The 26,354-nt window shown below is 40.0% G+C and overlaps 1 protein-coding gene across 4 annotated transcripts in view; it reads right to left on the bottom strand.

Annotated features, from left to right (window-relative positions):
* The window catches only part of magi3a (membrane associated guanylate kinase, WW and PDZ domain containing 3a), a 75,656-nt gene that overhangs the window by 32,070 nt on the left and 17,232 nt on the right, over positions 1-26,354 (bottom strand). The gene's annotated exons all lie outside the window — the stretch shown is intronic.

Raw genomic sequence — 26,354 nt, 5'->3', positions numbered from 1 at the left:
CAACATTTTGAAAGATAATAATGCCCAGGTTTGGATAGACACTGTAAGAGAGAGTGATGAATTAATTTACACATGAGAGCTGAGAGCTGTTCCACATAGTTTTGACTCGTGTAACTAATTGAGGCAAATTTAATGACCCACTGCTCTCATTTTACAGTAAAGTGCAACACCAGCGTAAACTCTAACCACAGTAATGAACGTATTGTTAACCCATATACTTTATATCATTGCCTTGTACAAGTGTTGTGTGTAACTTGTGGAATTGTGGAATCATAATTAACTGACACGAAATGACAACGGACATAGTGGACACAATTTGAAACTAAAAACTCTGTCACCTAACCAATGCAGTCACTTCAACAAAATTGTCAAACTTTTGTCAAGTACAAAAGTTAGAAAGCAAGACAAACCTTTCAGTGACTCCACTGAGAAAGTTCAAATGTAATTGCTTTTCAGCGGGAAGAACTGAAGAACACGGGGGAAAAAAAAAACAAAAAAACAGTGACACTAATATGAGTTAAAACTCACACAAAATAGCAAACAAAGGCAACATTTATGAAGAAATGTCTGTTACTCAACATTTGGCTGTTCAAGAATGCTTGGTGGGTAAGTTGCAGCCATGAGGAAATAATATTTCATCTGGGCCTTTAAACAACTTGTGTGTGTGTGTGTGTGTGTGTGTGCCTGCTCCTTCACTGAAACAGTGGAGTAACTACGATATAGCTGGGCCAATAGACACACAGCTCACTGTTATGCAACCCTTTGGACTTTTTACCAGAACAATGCGAGTGAGGAATTTAGGTCAAGGGAATATAAGCTGGGTCTCAATGCACGTCGCACATCACAAACCACAAGCCTGCGGTCTGCGTTCCCAGAAGCTGAAATGTGGAAGAAAACTACAAAAACAAAAAAAACAATGCAGCGCCGGCATAGGAATGTCTAAGAACCCCCCCCCCCAGCAGGGATCAGCTGGAATCAGTCATGACAACGGAGGTTACTAATTGCCACCATGGGATTGCTGTGGGTAGACGCCCCATAGGGTCGACAAAATCAATCTCACAAATGCAAAGGCATGCAAATCACCTCCCCTGTCTAAAGCCAACTCCAACTCTTGTGCACAGAACAGGGCAGTCTTTGTGGCCCGCCTGTCAGGTTGTGTTAGTGTGCTACATCATATCGAGAGGCAGAGAAAAAGAGAGGGAGCGGTACCTCCGAGCTTCCCGCTAACTTACATGGCAGCGTCATCGATGGCCTGCCAGGGACATAGTTTCAGGCATGTGGGACACAATAGGAGTCTTTGTGCCTTGTCATTTGCCTATTAGACAAATACCAGTGGGTTTGAGGGGTGGAGAATCATTCAAAACACAAGGAGGGGTTTTGTTGGCAGACAAGAGTTATGGTGATTCATGGGAGCGTACGACATGGCCCGTCCCGATCCACCTCTCATCATTACTCGAAAACTCCATCTCTCGTCTTCGCCTTTCTTGCGGCAGATGCTTATCATCCCAGGTGGATCCCTGGGAGACTGCTCGCACCTCTGTTTAAGATCACTTTCAGAAACAACGATCAAATGAATCCCACCTCCTCTTCTCCGTTTTCCCCCATGACAGTACTTGCCTTTTAAGCGTTTCATTTTCCTTGTTAAGTCATGAATGAATCAAGATAAAGTTAAATTAGTGAAATAAATTAAAATAATCCTAATACAAAATTAAATGATTGTTTCCAAATACATGTGTGTGTGGGGGGGGGGGGGGTTGCATGCCTGTGTATTATATGAATACATTATACATACAGGATATAATATGTATATATATATATATATATATATATATATGTATATACACACACACACACATGTATATACATATATATACATACATATATATATATATATATATATATATATACATATATCTATATATATATATATATATATATATACCCTAGTATATAATTTCTAAATACACACACACACACACACCCGCACCCCCCCCCCCACACACACGTACAACTCCTGTGAAAAGCTTAAATTTTCTTTTAGAGTTGAACAGGCTGTACATTGTATGTACACAGCAAAAGGCAGATATACAGCGTGAATATAATTGTATTCTATTTTAACCGCTGTTTAAACTATTGCTGCCCCCATGAGGATAAGGGAGTAGGCTCATGTATTATTTATATCATTATTAAAGGAAAACAAATGTCAGATGAGTGAGCTAAAAACTAACAACATATGTACAGATTTGAGCACTGACCTCCGCTACTTCAAGCATTTTACTCAGATATCATTTAAAAGACACATGATTTTTGCTTAGTTTTTTTTTTTTTGCTTTGGTCATAATGCTAAAAATGTAAACGCTAAAGATGTGACACAATGAGGCAAAAGTAAATGTTCTGAAAGTGCAAGATCAGACCCATAAGGAAAATATAACATGCCTAGTTGTGTGGAACTAAACTCAAAATCATAACGCAACCGGATCAGTCCTCTAATGGAATAATAACTTTAATGAAACACATTGGAGAGATCAGTGACCACACAGACACGGTATGCTCATTTTGTAAATTGGTTAAATATTGACTACTGCTGAGCAACCAATAAAAGTGTTGACTTGATTCTTGCCTGGGTAATGATTGAATGAATGAGGAGTCGGTGGGGGGAGTTAAAGTACATTCCCTCAGGAAATAACAAGTGCACTCTCACATTAATGTGACGCAAACATAGCTTCATATGAGAGCGGACTTGTATGCCTACAATTTTACCAAGCGATACGCAGTAATAGCAAATCTTGTGGTCAAGGTAATTTATTTCCCAAATATTAAAAAAAATAAAATAAAATAGGTGAGTTGACTCGGAGGCTTTGGACATACCCACTGGCACTCATACAAGGAGCGTGATTGGTTCCCGGCGCGAGATCGACCAATGAGAGCACAAGTGGATTTATCCCATGAGCTGATTGGCTGCGATGAGCCAACATCTTCCCTTGTCTTATCTCGCCAGTCTCGTCCACGTGAATTAACGAACGGCACAGAACCTCGAAGGTCCTTGTTGATGTCATCGTGCAAAGCAAAAAGTTAAGTCATGATTACTTCCGGCGATAGTGCTGCTTTTTTGTGATCTTAACAGAAGAGGGAAGAAACAGGAGGTAGGGAAAGGAAAAAGAAGAAGCAGCAGCAGCAAGAGCTGAAGTTACAGTAACTTAACCTTTTGCACAACAACAACAAGGGTTTAAAAGAGCATGAATCCATCATTCCCTGAAATACATCATTTCAAGTAAAGATAAGACAATTTTAGGATAAAAATGTAAACTTTAATGTCGTTATTAGCCAACATTCAACGTCATAAGCCTCCACTGCCAGGCTTGTAGATCGCAGTATTCATCCTCTATTTTGCATTTTTAGAGGTAACTTTATTGTGTAACAAATATTTAGAATGTTGGGAAATGACATAATAGTGGTGCAAATCATCCAAAATAAAAATATGAAAAAATAATTAAAAAAAATTAATAATAATAATTATAATAATAATAATATCAACATCTACCTTGCGGTTTTCAATTTTCGCGTGATAGTTCTGGTCCCCATTTACCACAAAATTACACAATATCTAATTTTTAAAGCAGAGATCACGATCACAATCTTAGAACATCAGTACTTCTATTGCTAAGCAGCAGTCAGAAGTAGGGCATTGCTCCGCAAGAACAACCATAATACATAAAATCAAAGTTCAATATAAATACACGACCTGAATAATTCATGTGCAAGAACTACGGAATGAAAGAATAATGCCATCTACGTTATTGCAAAGACAAAAGCTTGTTCTCAATGACAGAGGAAGCAAAGCCGACAGCAGTTGGTGTCTAATCAGGCTTTCCTTTCATGCCGGCACCTGTGGTAACAAGAATGCCTCTGCCATTTGCAAATTACCTCCTTGTTAGGCGTATTTGGCAACTCGGGGCTGCAGAAAATGTAATCTCACTCTGTTTCAACAGTACACAGGCAAGGAATCAGTTTGTCGGAATCCAAAAGTCACACTATTTCATCACTTTTTATTTAAATTACGAGAAACAAATTACATTAAATGAATGGCACAGCTAGCAAGCGAGCTGCAAGGTGGCCGAGTTGGTCACTTTGGTCACTGGGGCAACCCACTCTGAGCTACAGCCACCCAGCAAGACCAACAAGCTGTGGTTGCCCTGCTCGTAGCTGGACACACCAGCTGGTCACCAGTAACCACAGGCCCCTAGCAGGGCCCCAGTTCATAGACCGGGTTACCCAGTAACCAAAGGTTCGGTTGTTCGAATCTCGGCTGTTTTGTTTTGCCGCTGCAAGACCAGCACGAAAAAACAACAAAACCATGCTGATCTTTGCCTTTTGTTTTTTTGGGTTGGTTTGTTTTGACAGTTTTAGCAGGGGAGAAAAAGCTCGAGCGTGAGGTGTTTTTTACATGTGCAGAGGAGGGACATTGGATATATTGCTGGAAATAGAGCCGCGAGGTAGGAGGCAAACAGGAAGACCGAAGAGGAGATTTATGAATCTGGTGAAGGGCGACTTGCAAATCGCAAGAGTAGGAAGATGCAGAGAAGAGGGAAACGTGGAAGCACCTCCAGATTGGTCTCAAAATGACGGGAAAAGATGTATTTCTCATTTTTAAGAAAAATTATATAAATTGAACATGATTAATTATGAAAATAAGGTCTTAACTCCCAGACTATCTCGTTCTCTTTTTTGGAGTTTGTGTGTGTGTTTTGAGCGGGTTTTCTCCTAGAACTCTGCCTTTGCTTCCGTCCACTCCTTTTTTGACTTGGATTAAGATAGAATAAACAAACAAGATTAAATGACTTCTTGGGAATTGACACGGAGCACCTGATTTCCCAAAATACCAATTAGTGGATGCTAAATTTCAGGTTTAGTCTGATTCATGAATGCGTGTTGTGTGCGATTTTGAGGATTGAGATTTTTTTTTTTTCTAAAGTTCCCAAAGAGCACGGCCTAAATTGCGTTTGTATTTATTCTAATTGATTGTATGCGCTGTTGGCAACAGGTACAAAACTATTGTGGATGCCAAATTAAAACCAGCCAAGACCGAGTCGAAAAAACTGGATTAATTAGAAAAAATTTATGTTACTCCTATGAGTGAAAGAAAAATATAGTAAGATAAACAAAATACATCTAGTGCTTACATAATTTGGGGGAAGCCAGGAAGCGTGTACAAGACGAGACCATGAATTTTGCCAAAGGTGAAAAGGCATGATTCCTTCTTGTGACTGCCTTCAAGTCAGCCTTTCAATCATTCAGAATCTCTACAATTGTGTGCGTGTTTGTGGCATTTTAAAATTGTTTACACAAGCAGAAATGTTCTCTTGCGCACCTCTAACTCTTCCTGTGCTACGTTGGTAACACTTTGAGTGCTGGTTTACACCTGCCTTTCATCTAAAGATGCAAATTCAGCCATGTCAATGTGTCTCAGCTTTGATAAACCGCGCTGTGCTTGCTAAATCCAACTTTTATCACATAGACTCCTCCCAGAATGGACAGGTTTGCCGCGCAGTTAATTTTGCACATTTGGCAGAAATAATTACGGGTGTGCCCATTTAGCAGTTTTCACATCTGTTTTCATGAGCAATTAACTTTGTGGCCGCTTTTGCATGCGCGCACCTTTAGTAAATCAGACCCTTACTGTCAGACATTCTCTTGCCTGAAATCTGCGTTCCTAAGCAAAGCTGTGCTACTGTCTAAGGGAACGCACCCGCAACTTGGCATCATTTATCACCCATCACATCCTACAGAGTAGCAAGGACTTTACAAGCATTTATTTTAATTTGCTTGAAGCACCAAAGGGTATCATTAATGTCTAGTCTGTTGAGCCACCAGTCAAGTCCGGACTAGGATGTGTCACAGCTACACCAAGAAAAACACATCACTGAAGTCTTTTCTCTTCATTAGACACGACACAGCTAAAATACGAAAGAATTGAACCCCCAAAAAACGCAGCATCAGAATATATTTTCCTCAAGAAGCAAATGGAAAGAGCCAGCAAGTAAAGCCCTGGTGAGAGAGAAAACTGGAGGAAGTATTGAGCAAAAATAAGAAAAGGGAGCAGTGTGATTATTTCTGTTTGTGCATTGGCATGAGCCAATCAGCAATGTTTTCTTTCCGCTCCATTGTTCATCTGTTGGGTGTATGGATGTCAAATAAAAGAAGAAGCTCGATTCTGCACTCTGTATCGTCCCAAGCCTTCTGTTGTTTGAAATAGCTGGGCCTTGAGAACACTTCGTCTGGCTTGTCTTTTCTATTTTAACCCATCTGCAAGCTGTTGATTTCAGAACATGATGTAAAATGTTTCAATCAAGTTTGCCCTGTGTGGTGAGTGGCCAAGGTTAATATTGTGTTGCGGTACAATAACTCTGTTTTAATTCTCCTTGACCTCAGTTCAGACCATGACTGAGGGGAGCACAACAATGTTGTCAACGGTTTGAAATGCAATCTTGGTTGTGGCTCCGAAATGGATTTTTCTGTTATGACAGAGTTTGCACATTCTTTTTGTGGCACACCCGTGGAATCGATTTAGGTCATCTCATATTAATTATGAACATTTTGATATTTTGTAGCAATTCCCGCGTGCACATTTTTTTTTTTGTGTTCACTCTCTGACTAACTATTTATTAACATAATCAATCGCTACAACGCAATTCAGCGTGTGGCCTCATCTCTAATTGGAACACATTTTAATTCACAACCGCTCTCTCCATTTTGAGACATGCAAAGCCAACCATGTTTTTTTTTTTTTCTTATAAAAAGCTGTAAACACTCTTTTTCCATTGTAACGGAACCGAGTTGCATTCCTGCCCTTGTAGATATGCGGCTTGCCGGTGCTCAAAACAAGAGCGTTGTAGTACAAACTTTTGCATCCACTTTCCCACCACCACAAGCCCGAGTTACATATGCGCTAGATTTAATGAGAAGGAGATCAAAGAGCAGAACAATGCATTCTGTCATAACTACGCACTAGAATGTGATCTTCGCATCTGTTGACATCAGGAGATCAGAATGGATGGCACAGTTAGAGGGGGCGGGGGGGAAATCGAGTGAGAGGGGCTGAAAACTGGATGAACTAGTTGCATGTTATATGAAGTCTAATAGAAAGAAAATCTGCAGTCATTTCTTTAATCATTGACAGTATTCAACACGATACATAAAAAGATACGACTTGTCTAATTGTGGCACGTTTCATCAGCTAATGACTCGAAAGGCTGGAGTGATCTCAATTATGGTGGTACTGGTCAGAGATGGGAATGGGAATTCCGTCCTGGACAGGTGCCCACTTTGTTTCTTGTTTTTCTTTTTTTTTAAAAGGACGGACTAAGGATGTAAGTGGGTATTCATCCGTCCATGTAATCATCCCAAACTGGGTCAACTATAGAATTAAAATATTTGCACTTGGAGCAGAATGAACTCTTGGAATGGGGAGAAGGCGCAAATGAGACAAAACACAAAAGCGATAAACGCAGCTGCGAGAAGAAGCAATTGAGAGCCAAAATAAGCATCATCAGCTGCCTTTAATTTGAGCAAATAGGGATGAAGTGCAATAAATCCAGCCATTCCATCTCTACGGTGCGACCCCGGTTCATGCTCGTCTATCAATTTGCCTTATGGGACAACAAGAGTCCGACGAAGGTTCCGTTACGCTGTGTAACAAAAGCTGCGTTCTGCCTCATTAGGGAAAAAATAAAGTGTCTACCGGTGTTGAAACATATATAATAGCACATTTAATAGCGTGGAAAACTGCAGCCATTAGTCCGAAGCGCCTAATATATGTACAAATCAGTATTGATGGCTAAATGTTGCTATTGGGGCTTTTAATCAGGTGCGTTTTGTAGTCCGGAAATTACGATAAGTGGATATAAATAGGAAGTCAGCCAGCTAATGAGCTTTAAAGAATGTTAATGAATATGAAATCTATGCTGTCGTTTTGCATGGATGCTTTTTTTCCTTCTTTTTTTTTGGGAGGAGAAAGGGAATGGACTTGTGAAATGCAAGGACAGAAGCGCTATAAAAGGACAAGGACAGACCGGGGACGCGGGACAATCATTTTATGAATGAGGATGGAGGGACGATGACATATCTGGGGTGGAGGACCGGCCGGCAAAAGAGGGTAACGTGGTAACAAAACATTCATATTTTCGCTGTTTGCCAACATGATGACGTGACATGACGTTTGATTGTGCATCGCCTCAAAAAAGACGTGAGTGCGAAGCAGTCGGCGATGCTCTAAGGGTGCATCCTAATGATATGCACAGCTGAGCAGAAGGCTTTGTGGGAAAGCTCACACAAGGGAATGCTTTTGCTCTTTTTTTTTATGTGATGGCCCATATGCTGCCTCTCTCACCAGCACTCACATCCTAATATTTCATCCTAGTAATAGCATGCATAACGGCGACATGAGCCAGTGAGTTGAAGGCAAGGAATAGTATGTGTATACTGTAACTGCATGCTACAAATCCCAGAAAAGTTGTTTAAAAAATGATCAAAAAGTATACAAAATAAATAAATGAATGAATTTCAACCATGTCAAATCAAGAATTATTTTCATTATGAATCACCCAAGATTATAGACAGAAATAGTGGTGATGCTCCAGCACACAACAGACCACTTAGATTAAATATCAGAAATTTGTTAGGATCCGAGTTTTTTGTTGCTGTTATTGTTTGTTTGTTTTTAATGAAAGCAGATGCTTGCCCCACATTTGGGTCGAGGTCCTGTTCAAGACTTCATGAAGGAATCTGAGGGGTGTCTTTAATACACCGGGTGCTCAACTTGTTTCATGTGTAAAATAGCTTATGTCATGGTTTGGCATTACATCAGTGAAGATGGATGGAATTGTATTCAGGTCGTCAAGAGTCTCGCCGCAGACATGTATCATTGTCCTTTTTCAAATTGCATTGCAGTACAGAAGGTGGTCCAAAAAAAGAGTGTGCCGTAGCAACAACACTTAAGCCTGCCAGGTGAGTCATACTGTTGTGCTGCTCGGAAACTGATGTAGGCAGAGCTGAGTTATCTCCCTGATGAGCTGTACGTCTTTATTGCCACAATGTCAGAGTGATGACTCGTTGCAGCTTTTTAAGCAGGAGTTTGCTATTTTGTGAGTCTGAGTAGTTTTCTTTGAGTGGCAGCACGAATAAGACAACAAAATGCACTAATTGGATAAAATAGGACTGAAAATAATGCCGATGCTTAAGTGTTTTACCATGTACATCAGCTTGACTTCTGATGATGTCTTTATAAATTCCATTTCCTTCAGCTTGACGTTAGACTGAATGTCTCTATTCAATTTGAATGGAATGAAATAACGTATCCTGAGGTCAAGCCATCACATCATCATCCAAAAACCACCTTTTTGACATTTTAAAATTGTAATTGGTATATAAATGTAAATATGAATTCAATACTGTGAAGAAGAAAACTTAAAAACAATTTACTTTTCTCCCCCTCAAAAGAAAGTCAAAGCACAATTGATGCCGACTGACATCTCTCCACACACTTTTTTTTTTTTCAGATTCTAGAAGCATAGTATACATATAATTACTGACTTACAACAGATCAAAAAAAAGTATTGCACGAACAGCAAACCTACATATCTGTCACCTGCATTACATACACATTACATGACACCCCAGTTCAAATTTCTTCATCAAGTGCAGAGGCGATGCTTGCGACAGTCACACTATATATTCCCAGAAGATGCAAAGCATGTAAATGCTGGCTGTCCTCTGTGTAACAGAGATTAAAGAGCACCACTGAAGGAGACAGAATGATGTCAATCATAACGCTTGTGTTTCTGCAGAAGTACACCGCAGGGAATAATGCTGCAATATTTCTGCAGTGTCAGACCACATCTGTCAAAAAGCAGGTGGAAGCAATAGAAAAGGGCTGCTGAAGTATGTGAATCATTTTCAATTACTGGCATGGGTCGAAGCCAACCAGTGTAGCCAGGTGCCATCTGCGATAAACTTAGTGCCATGATGATGGCACATAACATGATAGCGCCCACTGGTTGAACATGTATATTGTCAGCAATGGCGGGAGCATATGCAGTATGTAATAAAGGATCACAATTCTGCATGCTTGAATCTGTGGAAAAAGACCCACAAAAGTCAAACTCAAGAGTTGTCAAACGTATTCAAATTTCTAAACCTTTCCCTAGCAATGGGACGCAGCCAATCTCCAGAACAGCGGAGCAGAGGTGGGAGACTCAAGTTGTAAACTCCAAGTCACAAGCAAGTCACAAGTGAAAAAAATGTTAAACATAAAAAAAAAAAAATGTAAATAATTTCTAACAAGTTAAGTCAGGTAACCACCAAATTTAAAGCAATTGAAGTCATTGGTTTAAGCAAGTCATACGTTTTAATAATCAGTCACATTTTTGCCAACAATTAAATTAACATTTACATTTGTAAAAAGTAAACAATTTAAACGCATGAAATTAATGACTACACTTTATTTATTATGTTTAGTTAATATCTAACCAGCTATATTACTGAGCTAAACTGTCATGCTAACCGAGCTTGCTAATCTTCTCAGTTTACGCAGCTAGCTTACCCGCGTGTGACGGATGAAAGTAAACATGGGTACTCTTCCCTTAGAGTTTCAAAACTAACATGTTACTGTCTCCCTGTCTTATAAAAACAATAAGCCTTGAGTCCAAATGTTTTCATCTTTGGTGACACTTGCTCAAAGAGTTAGCCTCAGCCTTTGACTGTGGCCGGGGCATACTGGAGGCCATTGCGCAAATGACACGAAAAAAAAATAACATTCAAGAAATTTAAAGGGGAGGTTGAGCAGTGATATATGGCAGTAGTTTTTTAGGTTCTCAATGAATTTGTTAAGTTTTGACAGAATGATGATGGACAACCTCCACCATAGCGTAGGCATAGACAGATAAATCAGACAGGAGAAGTAGAAAGTTTGGACTCAGTCACTCCAATTTGGGACACAAATTAGTACAAGTTCTGGTGGGATATCATCTGTTTCTTGGTTATTTCCGCTCTATAGTGAGATAGATTTCTGCTTTCTGATCTCAGGAAATGGTTGAGAATAACACGTTAGTTTGACTGACAATTCGGGTTAGCGAAGGCCAGGTCTGAGTTTGAATTTGTCTGCAGGCTGTCGCACACCTAATACTGCGGCGCGGTCTTCTAGGGTTACACTGTCTTTGTTTGAGAAAGTATACCGCCAGGTAGTGCTTAGCCACTTGAGGTCTCAATCGAAAAGGCAACAATGGTGTCTGCAATAAGACAAAAACCAAAGGGTTGTAGACATTGATGAGAAGGGCGCTTGTTGCGAGCTGTGGCCACACTGCTACTTTGGCAAAATGCAGTAAACATGGGCACAACCCAAAACTAAAACTGAGCATAGAAATTCTGCGCTATTTATTGTTTGAATATCAAATGTAATATGACACACAACAAAAACTGGTCGATCACATGCCAATACTTTTGCTTACATGAATGTGTGTGGATTCAAAGAAAGGTAATTATTATCTGATAATGTAAATATTATATAAACCAATATTTGAGCTTTTGACAACACAAACCAAGGAATCTGTGTTATTGTTCCATCAGTGAGTGTCCAATAACAATAACAATAACCATTTTGATACCGCATCCGACATACTTGAAAGAGCAGATTAAGTTAATGAAAAATGGTCTTGCTTTTATACTGCATGAGATGTGAGGAAAATCTATTCTTTTTGATTTGTCTATAAAGTTATCCTTGGCATAATCTAAGTTGTGACATGTGCTATTGTTTTGTTTTTTTTTTCAATTAGGGAATTTCTTTTTTGTTTTACATAGAGGCAAGAATGCCATCTGTTCAAAGGATAACTGAGCCAAGATGTTTGATTGCTGGAGTTAAAGGTCGTATCAGTACATGTTTTTTTGTCAGAGCGCTCCTGTTTGAAATATTCATCACATTTTCTCTCAGTGCTATTGAGTAAGGCCAGGGAGCGAGAAGACACTGTTAAAAACTCAACACTCTTATAACGTTGCAGCCGGCGAATTAATGAATGAAATGAATATTTTTTTTGAATATATTCAATATATTTCCATTTCTGTTCAAGAATAGGAAGAGTAAAGAAAAGCTAAATTTATAATGAAGCGCTGGAAAATAACATCAAGACTTTCGCAGTTTCACACTGAAATGAAGTTACATCCTGACTTTTTATTTAATGCCGCAGCATAAAAAGAAAAAAAGAGAGAAGGGTTCGGCTTCTCTGCTCGACTTCAAAAGAATGCTTTAAAAACAAGATAGGCTGTGAAGACATCCAACTAAAGCAGCAGCAACACTGCTCTCCTGCTAAATGCCGTTTGTCCGAGGGCAAAGCGAGAGCTGAAGCAGCTTGTGATTGATGCCTCATATCTGCGCTCCCCCTGCTGCCCTTGGCACCATCGCGCTGAATGTGGTGTGAAATGAACGCAGCCTCAGATTTACGATTTTCGGATGCCATTCTGAAAAATTATCAAGAGCCAAGTTGAGGTTTTGGGATGAATGAAATGGAAGAGAGAGAGAGGCAAAAAGAGAAAAGTGTAATTGAATTCTGCAAGGATAAATGTTGGTCCAGAGGCCTGTATTGAAGGCGGCTTACAGTCAGATCGTTCTGAATAAGATTAATAATGAAAAAGCGACTAAAGTGGACTGGCAGGGGGAAGCAAATTAGTGGTTTGCATACGCACTGCCGCAATTGCATAATGCATCAAAATCAGTCCACAAGCATTGCGTATATTCAATCAAAGCTTGAGAGTCAAAAAGTCTGTTTCTTCCTTGATCCAAAACGTTTTTCACTACTTGTGTATTTGGGGTGAATTCCATGCCAAACATTAGCATATAAGGGCGTATTCGAGTTTAAATGGCTTTTAAAAACGGGTTTTAAAAGGTTTATGTTTAGATGACTGCATTTGAACATAGTCATTTTTTGATTGACAAAGGCAGAAAGAAGAATCAAAGTGAGGGCTAAGCTAACTTTTGAACTGAGCAGGGAGCCTCACATTGTGATGTCAGAAAAGCGTGGTTTCCATTTTTCTCTTTTAATTCCTCTTAGAAACCTCTGATGTGTTTGGAAGAAACTAGAGTAGAGACTTGAAACCGAATTGTGTGCCTGTAAATAGCTTTTAACAAAACATCATCCATAATCATCCTTGGCCCAGAAACCTGTGTTCTGGTTCTTGCAAACATTCAATTCATTTTTTTCTTGAAAATGGAAAAGCTTTTACTGATTTTCCATTTGATCCGCCGAAAAATAATTTTTCAACTGGTTCCAAATATTTCCTGGTATCTCAACAGAAAAAGTTTTATGTTTGTGTAAAACAGATTAAACTGTGTAACTTTGTATATCGTGTACAATTCTGAATCTAATGTTCAAGGCAATCAAACATTACTTTTTAGAAAATTCTCAATCCAGCGTTACTGCTTCCCGGCAGTCTACAAAGCGATGACGCCAGCTGAGAAACGGTGTCATGGTTATTGCTCCAATTGCTAATCAGTAAAACACAATTTATTTCATGTGCAATTGCTATTAAAGGTAGTGCCACCTAGTGGTGAATAAAAGAATGCAAGCGGTAGCATTTTGAAGCACGCGCACTACGGTACCTCAGAGAGACCACACTTTGCAAGCCGATGAAACATATCCAGTAAGTCTTCATTTGAGCATCTCTTGGCAATAATGTTCTCATCATCGTACTGTTTAATAAACAGATGAAAGTGCGTCGGCAACTGTTGCTCTCATTTGTTTTTCAAAGTGGGTGATTCGTACATTGTCCTTGTCAGAATATTTGTCCAGTCCCTGACCAGTAGACAATGTTCTCTCCCAGGCACCTTTTAATCCACAAATCTGTCCTTTTTTGTCTTTTGTCAAGCCCTACTAGTTTGATAGGTAAAAAAGGCCATCCGTGCCAGGTAACTATAGTGTTGGTGTAGACTTTGTCCAAAGTGCGGACAGCTCAGAACCATCACTCTGGTCACAGACAGCCTTTCCTTGCAATTACTTTCTCCGAGTTTTTTTTTCAACCCCTTTCTTTCAACCATGGAGGAGCTCTCAGTCCACACACTTGTCACGGAGCACTTGCTTGTGCCCATTCATCTGGTGGCCATCTCACACAACCATTAATTGTGCTGTCCCCAGATGGCGGAGAGTTGCACAAATGGGATGAAGCTCAAATGAACCAACAAGAATAAAAAATAAATAAATAAATAAACAAAAAAAAAAAGAAGTACAAGCCTTTTGTAGGATCCTGGGGGAAAATGCTGACAGATATTCCTGATCACGTGTGGAAGACCGTCTCTGTTGGCTCTGAAATGCTGATGAATGAAATGGTAAATTTTGATCGATTAAAGTAAGACGAATGGGATAAGATTGCAGAATAAAGTACGAGTATGAAGACAACTTGAGCAAAAAAGTCTTTTCAGCAGAGAGGACTCTGTTTAAAATTGTGAGACAAAAAAAAGGAATATTACCTGTGTGGACAAAAGCTCTGACCGTCTGACGCTAGCATGAGCGCAACAGTGGCGTGTGCAGTGCAAGTGAAACACAGGAAGCACCACATTTTAAAAGCGTGTAAGAACACTTGCCAACCTCTAAGAAGTGTGATGAACATCATCTGATACGTGTGAACTCAGCTACATGGAATTCCTCTAAAAAGTATTTGACACAATGCAGTCGAAAAACATGCATTGGTACCAGACCTCGCGTCACATCCATTTTTTTTTTTTCCCTGAACAATTTCTCTCTCAGAGATGCTTTTGAGGCGCACTCCAACCTTTGTCCTTTTCCTGCCGGCTGCTCGACTTTCAAAAGCCCGTCGAACGCTCTTTTCCAGTGACTCAGACAAGCTGTCAGCACAAGCCAATGGGAGAGCGCATACTGCACATGTGATGAAAACGCTATCAAGACCGGCCATCTGTCCTGCTGACAAAAAAACTGGATGGATACACAAAACAAGGATGGAAGAGTTCTTAGGGGTGCCTTAACATCAAAATACACAAGTCACATCTCCTCCGATGCTATTTGATGTCACTTTGGTTGCCTAAATTGTATTTGTGACCGAAGTAGTCAGGCATAAACTGCCAGTGAATTATCTATCCCCCTGCGATGAAAGCAAGGTGACCTGTAAATAATGTGGAATTTTGCACACTGGCAGGGTCGCACAAAGTCACACGAATTGTGCCCCAAAACGCATTAGGGGGAAATCTCACTGATGGAATGCATTAGGTTGCTCCTGGGTCTCAGAATGTTATCAAAGTGTTGACACCTTGCATCTGCATCAAAGCTCACTGCACCAAGCAATGAACCGCCCTTGTCGACAAAGACCAAAAGATGAGGGCGCTATGTCTCGGTCGTAACCCGTGAGACCAAAACAACTGTAAACAAGAGATTGGCTGGCCCAGAACATCCCGGCTGGCCCCCTCAACCTTTAAGATTCAAGTAGCATAACCTTTAGGGATGAGGTAGCGCATTCCAGATTTGGTCCAAATCTATGTGAGACAAATTCGACGAGAAATAACACAGAAGATTGTGACGTTTGCATTATAGATCTTATTAATGGCTGCCTGCGCTCTCTGCACATCCACGCTTGGAAGCAGTAAACACAGCATGTAAAATGTGTGCATATTTATTGTGTTTGTTTTCTTGCCTCTGAGCGAGGCAGTTGGGTTAATAACATTTCACCTCAGTGCTGGCACCTCCAGCCTGTTAACTTAAACAGCACGCTAACTAGGTGCTGATGAACACCGGTAATTAGCGCACATCATTACTCACGCCTCGTTTTCTGCACTGGTGGAACCCAACAGTCTGATTTGGACTCAATAAACACCAAAGGAGGATGACCCAGCCGAGGAGGCTTTGCAGCACAACAAGTCAGCCAAATGGGATTTTTCAAAACACATTTAGCATTTGGTGATTCTGTACGAATAGCATGAGCATCGTGACACATTTGGTCCAACACTTCAGAGTGCTTCAACACTTCGGTCACTCCCTCGAGGAGGGTGACAAAGGGAGGTGGGAGGCTTTGTTTTTCTTCATACGGGTAACAATCTGTTATCGACATGGATGTAGTTTAATCGATTTAATTGCATTTTTTAAAGGGGGGTAGTGTAAATAACAAATAATACAATTACATACTTTAGTTGTAATGACACATGGAATACTATTGAGGGCTTTGGAGACAGGAACACACTCAATTTGAAACAGGAATAATGCAAAAATAATTTAGGGATGCTACATTATAGCAAAGTAATTAATGACAATTTATTTATTGACACTGCATTCAGCGATTCTGCACATCATTGCATTCTTGTTTCCTCGTGGCGAAAGGAGCAGAGCAAAGAGCAAGACAATTGGGTGCTTGTTCTTGTACCAAAAAAAAGGAAAGGTTGACCTTTTTAAAAAGCCTTGATCAGCTTGGCTGTTGATATGAGCATGGTCTGAAGGTCACAATGTGGATTTATATTTGGGATTTTTTTTTTTTCACAGAGTATTGTTGCCGAATAACCGGAGTTAATAAAATTTTATTTTATTGGATTCTGTTCCCTTTTCACAAAGTGAATTCTGGATTTGGATAACACATTTTCGCTGTTATAATCATATAGTGTAATAAACTATGAAATAGTATGAAGGTAAGCACTAAAATCGACATTTGAAATGGTGATACTAACTGAAATCTTGTCATAATTTATTTGTAAATCGTGCAGTAAAATCTTTTGATCCCAAATAACAACCACAATCTGATTGATTTCCACGGTGACAAATGAATCTTGATGAGGATCTACACTGTCTTAGAATGGCAGATCTGTGCCATGAGAAAGTTCACAAGAAGGGAGAGAGTTTTACTGGTTTTGGGTGGAAAGCAAGTTGTCCCCTCAACGCAAATAAAACGGGCAACATCCACAAATGTTACGTGTCAATGATTGACCACCCAAAATAATAGGCCAAGTGCTTGCTTCAAGCAGGTTATCGCCATTCCCAGTTGAAGTTTAGACATAACAATAATAATTACATGTTGTGTATTGAACCAAACAACAGAACTTCTTCTGCGAGCTTAATGCTGACAAACTGTCCAAAAGGCAATGAAAGTGCTATATTGCCCTTTCCCCAAGAGCTATTTAAACACAAACGGTGCAGCAACATATGTAGACACAAAATAATATTACTTATAAAATACATCAGTTATCCTGTATGGAAAAAATGATTCATATATTACTGCAGCGTACTGAGTAACTTCGTTGTGAAACTCTTCTTCGTGTATATCTAAATGTTTATATTATACTGCCCCCTGTTGGCCAAGGCACACAGGAACCAAAAATAAACCCAAACAGAGCAGGCCCACTGGCTCCCGTCAGTCCTCCGTTTCATGCAATCATGAATGCGACAATCTGACAGTGCACTAAACAAATGTGGATCACATAGCCTCCTTAACTTTGCTTCACTTAACAGCTCATCTTATTTTCTATCTCTATATTTCTAATAACAATTTCTAACTGGAAATGGACAGCATTTAATCACCAGTTGAATACTTTTTGAATCAGTTGCATTTGAAGGGAGCTACTTCATGAAATAATGGCTTCTTGCTAATCTGTGGTTTTGCCTTGGAACAAGTTCGTGACTCGAGATGCCATCGAGGTTCGTGACTCAATGTACAATCTGAAATACTTGGAACAGAAAAGCACAGCGGTTTGCAAAAATAATATTCCTAATATGCCTCTCCTCAGGTCATGTAACCACAATCAAAACACTCATGTTTACAAATGGTGGCAAAGAGAGAACTCGTCAACATCTGAGTGGCATTTAAGAGGGCTCACTTCTCGTCAGACTCGCATTTCTCAACCACTAATTCAGCAAAGGCACTTCCTTCCCTCAGAACATCAAACCTCACACTACAGTTGCGATTTCAATGACGCTGGAATATTTAATACGGCCGACGCAGTCTCCCCGCTGTGGAGGTCCCACGAATGGTTTAGATGTCGAGGTTACTGGCAATGGGAATTAAAATTTAGTAGAGAGCAAAGAAATGTCTGAGTAAGAAGTTGGGTTGGGTTAATAATTCTAATTTGGGAGTGCTTACAACGGGGGTGCCAAAGTCCGGTCCTCGAGAGCCCCTATCCAGCCAATTTTAGATGTCTCCCTCCTCCAATGCATCTGGTTCAAATGAACATCTCATCAGCTAACTTTGCAGAAGTTCCGATCGTTTGGAGTGTTGGAGTCGGAATCGTGTAAAACCAGCTGGACAGGAGCTCTTGAGGACCGGACTCGGGCACCCATGGTTTATAAAAATTGTCCATGCAACGACAACTCTGACAAGATCTGACGATGGCCGAATAACTGTCGGAATGACGGTTAGATTTACTCTGTGCGCAACGTTAAGCAAACATAAGTGAGCGTCGCTGTTCAGGGAATACGCAAATAAGGCCAGCTTGTCAGAGAGGCTGCAGATCACGCTCAGAAATAACGACGCATCCTTCAGGCAGAAACGACTGAAAACATCCGAGAATAAAAACAAATGAATGATTTCCAGTAACTGTTTTTTGTGAAGACATCCTAAATCACTGCAATCCCAACATTGAACCGTGAGCCGCATGGTTGGCATTTCTCAACCCAAATGTGGTGAGTCCGATTCATTTCATAGCTGCTTTGGCGTATAGTTGGAAAACTCAACACAACCTCAAATCACTTGGATGACATCACTTCACATGGGAACTGCGAGCCTTTCTTTTTTTTTTTCGTTGCCTTTTTTACAAATGTAAATGCTGCGAAATACAGCCACCGCATTCTGGCCGCTTCCACTCGTTGCTGTTGTGGCCTCTTGTCATGTACGCGGCAGAAAGTCTGTGCCACAACGTCCCTTGGGCAGCCTCATTTGGCATCGCGTGAACATTTATGAATGCTGCTGAGCAGTCGCCTTCGAATAACAAGGACATTTCCAAGAGGTGCCAAGTCTGCATCTAAACAGTCAATGCCAGGGCAGGAAATAAAAAGGAAAATAAATTAATGACCCCATGAGTGGTATTTAGTAAACATCTCTTCATTATGCATACTGCTGATGCTACAAAGAGACTCAGTGGAGTCAGCTGATGTTTTTATGATCAGCGGGCATTACTGTACATACTGTAATACGTAGAATAAAAAAAAAAAACATTGTCGAGGTTATTAAATAATAATTTTCACACACAGCCAAGCAAAACCAGAGCTTAAATACCAAAGAGTGTACAATTTTGTTCTTTGCAATTATTTTCAAATGGTTTCAAGCCAACAATGGAAAATGTCATTCTCACCACTTCAGAATAAAAATCCAAAACAGTCTTGTGCCAATTTTTTCTTTCATCTAGTTGACTTTAGTTGTCCACAGTTGCCTGTTTATGCAACAAAATTCGACATTTTGGATCATTAACCACGTGTATGTGTCACTGATGGTGTCGCGTTACACTCGCCTTACTTTCATGCAGGCAGATTGGATGGAGTTGCAACTTAGCGCCAATGTGAATGTTTGTCTATCTCTGGTGACCGCCGGTTCAGGGATAGTCTCCAATGAAAAGGTTCAACTGCACGGAAAATGGATATATTAAACCTACAGCAAAGAAACACTAACAAACACAAAGCGGGGAAAAAAATGATCCCCAAAAAGTGCCTGAAAACAATCAGGCGCCGTCTTCATTTTCTTTGCGCCGTACTGAAAAGAGGAAATACACGGCACGGTCGACAGGATCTTAACAACAAGCGGTCTAATTTTGAGTCTGTGCTTTGGTTAAAGCCACTCTGGCTAAATAGGCCACAAGAGACTGTGGTGTGGTGTTCGGAAATAGACAAAATAAAAAACAAAAAAGACGTCATTTGATGAAAATCATCATCAAGACATCCTGCGTATTGCTTTGTACAATTTACCAAACAAGCAAAAGGATGAATTTGAAGACGAGGAGGCAGCACCAGTGAAAGCCGGTTGCAAACAAGACGCCAAGAAAGCTGAGTATTGCTGCACGTGCTGCTTTACATGGTTACTCATCGTTACACAAGCAAGGTCACCGGATAAGCTGCGTAGCAACCTCAAATTTACAGCCAAAGAACATTCCGCCATTGCATACATCATCTCCTCCCTACCTCAGATTTGAAAATAAATACAGATGTCCTCGCTCGTCAGCCTCCCTCTGCGCGTGCACTTAAAGCAAGCGCACAAAGCGCAGGATGTGCTCATGAGGCAGAGAGATCAACATTTCTCTCATTCACTCGCTCTGAATCATATTGACAGCCGAACTGAAGTCCGCGGGAGAGTCAGCGTTCATCGAGTGAAGGACTGCGACCCAACCTGAGCATTCAGCTCACTTAATTGGCGCACAAAGACGGAGCGGTGCATGACACAGAGGGTCACTCGCTTTTGTTTTGGCTCTTTGAGGAATGACCTTCGCTGAAAATGCCACAAGTGTCCGATGAGGCCTTGTGCCGGAATGAGATAAGACATAGCAATATGGCAATTAATGCTCCAGCTGGGGTAGATGTGGGGAGAATTTTTAAGTCAATACAAAGGGCAGGACTTGTGGTGGGTGCAGAGAACCGCTTGAAATGCAGAGACGGGAAAGTGCAATGCAATACATGGAGAGATTCCCCAACTACTCAAATGGCAAATAAACAAATCAAGAGACGTTGCCTCTTCCTGTGAATCAATCACCACCAATGAGATGTCTTTGCTCCTCACTTCTCCCTGTTTGAGAGCAAAATCAAGTAGCACAACGACATCACACCAGGATTTCTCTGCAGTATGTGGCATTGCTGACTCAGATGGCAGCAATCAAAAATACTCGGTGCTTGTGTGTCAGCGTGCGGGGACGGCAGCAAACCTCGTTCCTTCCCTAGGAGCCAGGTTATTTATGTAATGGCAACAGCTCTGCCCCGCTCACTGGAGGACGGATGATATATTCTCTTGCTTACAACTTCTTTCGTCCTCGTTTGTTTTTCCGAGACACATTTCGTTCTCATATCTTTGCTGCTTTGATTTTTACTGTATGTGTCATTTAGCAGAAATGGTAGTCAAAGATTGGCGTCGGAAGCCATTCTGCTCCTGAGTGAGGGGGGGTCCGGTTTGGGTGATAAACAGCAGCTAAATTGCAAGGGAGATACAAGGAGGCCTGTAGCAAAAAAATATATATATTTGGCGGGGTAGAATGGGGAGAAGTGACGGAAGGCGCAAGATGCAATGCGATAAACAAAAGCTGGCGTGGCAGAGTTAGTCATTGAAACCATTTCCACATGGCTGAAGAAAAACATTGACTGTGTTTGGAAGCACACCATCACTCATAAAAGTTTGCTCAGCAACTATTTAATAATATTTACAGGATTCGATTACGGTTGATAAATCATGAGATACTTTTCACCACCAGTAGGACGCAAAATATGTAAACTACAAAAGCGGCAGGCGATAGTGCTTTACACAAGGCACTTGGCAACCACTTGAAGAGTATAAGATTTGCCTTCAGAAATTTCAAGCGGCACTTTTACAAGAGTTGAAATGCGCGACGACTTTATTGACTATTTTATGCCAGATTTCACATTAAGCTTTCCAGAAGAGGGCTGCTAAAGAACATTTGCCTTGTTCACCATCTGCATCGATAACGTGCAAAAACACACCGAGTGTCTGCTTTCATTGCGAAAAATAAGACGCTGAACATTATCTGCTGAAAAGGATGCTGATTCTGATAGACACTCATTTGACATTTGCCACCTCTGCCATCACGAGCACTAATCACTGAAAGTCTACAGAGAATCATCAAACTGCGATGAGTGGAGAGTTGACAGGAGAGGTAATTATTTCATATGCTTGAATTAATCTTGTGAATGACCATGTTTTCATTATTTTCTCAAAAGTAATATTTCATGTCCAATGCGTCTCTTGTCCTGTGGCCGCCCGATGACGTCTTTTAGATTGAAGTTGCCACGACCAGGCTCAGTGAGGCGTGAGAACAAAAGCTCTGTCAAATGTGTCTGCTGGTGGTCAAAAAGGACAATGTGGCACAAGAGATTAATTAACAGGAATATATCCTAATGAATTTTCTGTGGATTAGGCCAATTTCCGACAAAATGTCAGTAATCCCTGCAGGACGCGGGTTTTAAGATGTTCGGAGGCTGCATAGACGCAATCTGGTCAATATCATTTCCCATCTGTGGCTCTGCATCATCTCCATGCTGGAAGGTCCAGCATGATACACAAATTGTCAGAGAGAGTCGATGCATGCTGCAGAGAATCTACAAAACATCCGCTGTTCCCACTTTGTGCCAATTTATAAGCAATAAATTCCAGGAAAATACTGTACAGGTGCATACTTTGAAACGATCATTTTCAGAGATAACCACAGGCTGATGATAGATGCACTCTTTTAACCGAGCAACAAGGATGCGGGGTACAAGCAACCATTCACACTTACATTCAAACTTAAATCTTTTTAGTTGGATTAACACAATGTATGTGAATGACTTGATACAAATCATCCTTAAACCATTGACGGCTAAATACGTCTTTTTTTTTTTTTTTTTACTCAGCTGTTCGTGAATGAGTTAACACCATATTTAATATCAATATCATATTTAAATAAATTTACACATTTGTTGTACAGTTGACCGCAAAAAACTGAGTTTAATTGACGCCGCTTCCAAAAAAATGCCTGCAAAAAAATATATAAAAATCTTGTAAAAACGATATACATTCAAAATATTTTTCCGCGAACAATGGGGTTAAACTGGGAGAAAAAAAATCATGGAAAAAAAATCTGCTGAATTATGGTTAACGAACCGCAAGCATCTGTCGACTTATTTAAAATTATGCATTGTAGTTGCAATATAATTATCGTTCTGCACACTTGAACACATATTTAGCATGTTAACTCATTTACTGCCATTGACGGCTAAAGACGTCAAAGATCCATTATTTTTTTTTTACTCGGCTGGTAGTGAATGAGTTAAGATGATCATATATTAGACAATAAAGCATGCTAAAATGCACAAATCTTTCCAAATCTGATCGAATACATCTAATTGCTCAGTACATCATCGATGTGGTCTCCTGTGATGGCCCCCTGATGAGACATCTAACCCCTCCCCCACCCCGAATGGTCATCTTGTAGGTCATCTGCTGAAACCGTCCTGTTGATGAGGTCAGAGAAGATGCTCTCTGCTGTCAGCCTTCTCTCATCACGGGCGCGGAGATAAGAAAGGGCAGTAGCATGGAATGATGGGTAATTGCTTCGTTTTGACTTTTCAATCCCTGACTTCTTCCTGCCTCCCTTTTCCGTCACTCAATTATCTGCCATCCACCTCATTCTCTCACCTTCGTGTTTCTGCAACATCGACTCGGACATTGTTTACCGTGCTTTTCTCACCTCTGCATCATCAACGTGACTCCTACCCTTCTGGCTCCCACACACGCTAACGCTACAGATGTAACAGTTGTAGACAAAGAGTTAATTGTAGTCCTCCTTCTCAGTATATTATTAGAACTTGGACAGATGTCTATAGATATAATTAGGAATGGCTGGACAACACTTGGAAAATAAATAAATACAAAAAATAAATAAAATAAATAAAATAAATACGTGCTGTCAAGCGAAAACATTTGTTAATTAAGCACAAAAAATTCCGTGATTAATTGCAATTAATCACATTTTTTCAACTACTATTTTTGTGAAGCTTGTAGCATATATTAACTTGAATAATATCTTGTAATTAATGGAAAACCACCAAATATTAAGTGTATTTTAAATCAAAGACTGTTTTAATAGCTTTGTTTGATCCACGAATACAACTGAAACTGAGTCATCTTTACAGGCATTTTCCTTAGAAACAATTCTCGTAACTGCCCGCAAGCGCCACACTCCAGCAGTGTTGGTTTGCAAGGCCCAGTGGGAACTTGAGCATGGCGTTTTGTTCCTAGATGATTTGCTAAAGAAGTACAGCTAATGTGGTACAGTATTTGGCTTTGTAAGGTGTGCAAATTATTTTTGAAGTAAAAATAACTCCGAGTTAAGTAAGTGAAAATAATTAATTGCGTTAAAATGTTTTAAAATGAATCTCGAGTTAACACTTTAATTTTGACAGCCCTAAGACTGACAGACAAGATCGAGCGTTTCCATTTTGCCGGTCCCGCTCTTCAGAATGACCTGGGCCAAACGTCAGGCAAGCCCCCCCCTCGCTTCCCATCTTTAAGCCTCGTATTAAAACTCATTTTTATTCTTTGGCTTTTGACTCAGCATCGGGCTAGATTTTGGTTTGACCGTTTTTGTGCTTTTAACTGCCTTCATTATTAATTTGTTTTATCGTTTGTTGTTGTGTGACTTATTTTTACTCCATGTAAAGCACTTTGTATACAGAGGTGGTTGTCTTCAAGTGCCTTTTAAATACAGTTGAGTTCTCTATTGCTGAGAGTTTTGGATTGGAGGTCCTTAGCGACAATAAACAAGTGATTCACTCAATGACAACTCCATCAATGTGTCACATACACTCGACCAAAATAGCTGTAATTTTATATTAATAAGTAGAGTGTTGATGTCTTGCTACCTTGAAGTCAGTCAGGAGAGTTGACCTTCATATGATGCTTTTGGCAGAGATAGCTTATCTTTCACTCAACTAATGAAGGACGTCAGCTTCATATATATTTTTTTTCAACCCAGAGTCAGTTATTTTTAAAATTCCATCATGTACATTAGGAGCTCAGAGGAAATATTTTTTTGCAATCATATACCAAGCCAGGATTCTGTTAGATACGTACAAGTTGCCAAATTTAGCATACTTTTATTTGAATACTGATCGCAGAGCCGTACCGTCTGCACGTTTAAGCTTCAACTAGAGACACTGGCATCTGTTGATTCGGTGAAGAGAACAGGGGCTGTTCCAATGGAATATAATAGTCTTGTATAAATTGAGGGGGAAAAATGCATTTTCCAGCATTTACAATGCTTGTTTATAGAACACATATCACTGGTACTCGTCGTGTTTGTTTTTTTGTTGAATTCACAAGCGTGTTACCTCGCTATTTAAGTAGCTCATTGCAGACCACCTACATACCACAGCATGTGTCTCATTACAGTTGTGACAAAACATAATTTTAAACCAAGAAGGCACTGCGGCTACCCAAGTGGAATGGGAGGTGATGAAATAAAGGTGTGGGGGCGGTCAGGGGATGTGTGACAAAACACGAGTGGAGTGCTGCAGAATTGTTGAAGGTGAAGATAAGTGTGTAAAAAGGTGTAAAAATAATAATAATTAAAATAAATATAATAATAATAACAATATTATTATTATTAATAATTAAATGATTAAATAATTAAATAATTAAATAATTAAATAATTAAATAATTAAAAGGCTTTTATTTGCTATTATACAAAACAATACAGAGGAAGGTCTTGCACACAAAGTAGTGCATTTTATAGATAAGGTACTTGGAAAATATTTATTTCCTTTTTCAGCCTATTTTAAAAGTAGCTCAAATAATCAATAAAATGCATGTGGCTCTTTCACTAGCCAGCACTGTATTTGCATTTTTAGTGCCATCAAAGAGTGGTTTGCAAATGAGATTGTGCTCATTAAAATACACTTGAAAAGCGCGGAAAATCAATAGTGGCTTTGTTACATTCAAAATGAGCACAACACAAAAAAAATGTAATCAAAATAGACTCTTTCAAATCCTGAGCGACTAGCAAATTTAACAACTGTTTTCATTGATAACCACAAAATGACAACAATCTTTTTACAATTCATAACTCAAATGAATCACTTGGCAGAGCTTTTTGTTCTTTCCATTACCAGGAGAACCGCTTACCGCTCTGCAAGTTTTCTACGTTCACTTTACACATGAGAAGAGATTCCCAAATGGTGGTGCGCCTCCTCTGTGGAGATGATAAAGGGGGTCCGTGGCTAGAAATGTTTGTGAAAAGGTGCCTTAGAGTATACTCTTAAGTGTTCGATGGTAACTGAGCAAGCACATACTGATTCCTTGATCAAACACCTCGCTAAGATAAGCAGGTCTTTCTTTTTCTGTCAACTTGGATCACACAGCTCTGACAATCATGGCATGCTATCACAGGAATTCTCCTTGCCCATCCCACTCATTGTTACACTCTGTGCTCTACATAATGTGAGCAAGGAGCTGCAAGGTTGACATCCAATCCGTGCAGAGGTTTGACAGAGGAAGCAGCCTGAGTAAACGCTCCAACCATGAAAATTGCTGCACGGTTACATAAAACGATTATGCAGCAGCTGGACCACAAGAAATATGTTTTTGTTTTGTTTTGAAGACTCAATTCATTGAAGGTTTTAAACATTGAGTTCTGTTGTCA

The sequence above is a fragment of the Idiotropiscis lumnitzeri genome, chromosome 3 (assembly GCF_059441095.1).
Source record: "Idiotropiscis lumnitzeri isolate Australia: NSW breed Sydney's pygmy pipehorse chromosome 3, RoL_Ilum_1.0, whole genome shotgun sequence".
Classification (NCBI taxonomy): Eukaryota; Metazoa; Chordata; class Actinopteri; order Syngnathiformes; family Syngnathidae; genus Idiotropiscis; species Idiotropiscis lumnitzeri.
Note: the sequence above shows the minus strand (reverse complement) of the source record. Positions and strands in the feature narration are given on the sequence as shown.